Source organism: Gopherus flavomarginatus, chromosome 5, assembly GCF_025201925.1.
Source record: "Gopherus flavomarginatus isolate rGopFla2 chromosome 5, rGopFla2.mat.asm, whole genome shotgun sequence".
NCBI lineage: Eukaryota > Metazoa > Chordata > Testudines > Testudinidae > Gopherus > Gopherus flavomarginatus.
Window position 1 is genome coordinate 40,687,240 of NC_066621.1, and position 2,639 is coordinate 40,689,878.

Here is a 2,639-nt window from a genome sequence, read left to right on the forward strand (position 1 = left end):
TGCAGGTACATGCAGTTGGACTGAATCATGCTTGCATACAAATTCAGACACTACGGTCGTCAGCGAGGATTGAACCAAGACCTTTGGAAGCGAAAGCATCACTTTTTTATGTCTTGTGCTAAAGGGAAAAAAAACCTCATCTTTTGGAGAAAGTAGCAGTTTACAGGTGCGTGTGTGTGTGCATTATATTATGACTCTGGGATTTCATACAAACAAATGCAAAGCCGATTTTCATTTTCTGAACAGGCTTAATTATCACCCTAAGTAACTGGGTCACACTAAGTAACCCAGAACTGAAATGCCAGAGCACAGAGCTCACCTTGTATGAATTGGGAAGAGCTCCGATAGGCTGAAAACAAGGGGTGAGAGTTTCTGTCAGACATTTTCATGCAATAGTCAAAAGTCACTATTCGCTGCTGTGCTTAGAGGCCAGCAGTGCCCATGTTTGGGGCATAGTTAACCCACCTGTTCTTACATTTATGCTGTGTATTCATTTTATCGGATAACTGGAATGATCAGCTCTGAGCCTCTGGGTCAATGGACTAAGGCCTTTTCTTGATTCAGCGGGCGAGTCCCTTAAGAAACTAACCTCCATCATTTCTTTACTTCCTCTCTTTATAGGGAAAGGATAGAATTCCTGAGCTGTCTGCCTGCCCACATCACCGCAGCTCCCTGATCTTGGTTCTGAGGAGATGGAAAAGGGAAATCACTCAATGGTGACAGAATTCATTCTCTCGGGGCTGACAGATCGTCCAGAGCTTCAGGTCCCTCTCTGTGATGTTCCTAATGATCTACATTGTCACCCTGGTAGGGAATCTGAGAATGATCATGTTAATCCAGATTGACTCCTGTCTCCACACCCCCATGTACTTTTTCCTCGGTAATTTGTTTTTCTGTGACCTCTGCCTTTCCTCGATAATTTCCCTTAAGATGCTGCTGAACTTCTTAGCCGACAGCAAAAGGATTTTGTACAATGCCTGCGCTGTGCAAATGTATCTCTTTGGTACTTTTGGTCATGTCAATTGCCTCCTGCTGGCTGTGATGGTGTATGACCGTTATGTGGCCGTCTGTAAACCCACTGCTCTATACGGTCACCATGTCCAGATGGCTCTGTCATCAGCTGGTGACTGGGGTGTATGCTGTGGGCTTGCTGGACACAATGGTACACACCATTTTTACTTTGCGTTTATCATTCTGCAGCTCCAATGTCATCAATCATTTCTTCTGTGATTTTCCACTGGTATTGTCGCTCTCCTGCTCCGATACACGCGTCAACGAGATTTTGAAGTTTGCCTTGATTGGCTGCATGGTGGTGAGCAGCATTGTGATCATTCTCCTCTCCTATGCCTATGTCATCATCACTATCCTGCGGATCCACTCTGCTGAGGGTAGGCGCAAAGCCTTCTCCACTTGTACCTCCCACCTAACGGCTGTGGCCATGTTCCATGGCTCCCTCCTCTTCATGTATTTCCGACCCACCACCAATTACTCCTTAGACACTGACAAAATAACCTCTGTGTTCTACACGGTGGTGATCCCCATGCTGAATCCCTTCATCTACAGCCTGAGGAACAAGGAGGTGAAAGATGCCCAGTGGAATGTGATACACAAATTGCTAACCTTCTCTTGAGCCTGTTTACTCCATACTGAGTTACTGATTGGGAGGTGGAAGCAGGAGAACTCAGTTCCCACTCCACTGCAATCTCATTCCTCATCACGCTTATTATCACTGTGAATTATTTGTATTGGTTTTTTTTCCTTCTGTTTTGTTCCAACAATATCTGGCAGCCCCAGAAAGTTTCAAGAAGGTTGTGACACTTCCTTGGGGAATTCAAGACTGTCTCTCTAGTGCATCAGTGAGCAAGGGACTTGCAGGGGCTAAATTATGTGTCAGCTCTCTGACTCGCCAGTTTGTTAACCCTCCTGCATCCCCCCAGCTAATCTCCTCCAAAGCTCAGCCAGCCTTTCCTTTGCCTCGCAGGTCACCTCATTTGCACTCCAAGCCTGAAAGTTCCTTGAAACATGTTCCCCGGCAGTATGCAGCCCCTATTCCTGGGCTCTCACAGAAATGACTGAGTCCACTGTCTCCAGAGAGATAGTATACACACCAGGCTGCTAGATCAGGTGAGGATTTGCTATTCTTCAACAAAAGTGTCAAAAACAGACTTCAACAAGAAACTTGCAGAACTGGAAATAATTTGCAAATTTGACAACATCAAATTAGGCCTGAATAAAACCTGGGAGTGGCTGGGTCATTACAAAAATAATTTTCCCTCTATTGATATTCACACCTTCTTGTCAACTTCTGGGAATGGGCCACATCCACCCTAACTGAATTGGCCTTGTTAGCACTGGCTCCCCTACTCGGTAAGGCAACTCCCATCTTTTCATGTGCTGTATATTTATATCTGCTTACTGTATTTTCCACTCCATGCATCTGATGAAGTGGGTTATAGCCCACAAAAGCTTATGCCCAAATAAATTTGTTAGTCTCTAAGGTGCCTCAAGGACTCCTTGTTGTTTTTACTGATACAGGCTAACACAGCTACCACTCTGAAACCTCTGGGACAGTGAACTGAATACCAAAATGGCACCTGGGGGTGGGAAGGTAGGGCGGCATTTTTTGTAAAAGAGAAATA

General features: G+C 45.2%; 1 pseudogene; it reads left to right on the forward strand.

The window, feature by feature from the left end:
* The first annotated feature begins 692 nt into the window (after positions 1-692).
* LOC127051072 (olfactory receptor 1009-like) lies at positions 693-1,630 on the forward strand (annotated as a pseudogene).
* Positions 1,631-2,639: the final 1,009 nt, after the last annotated feature.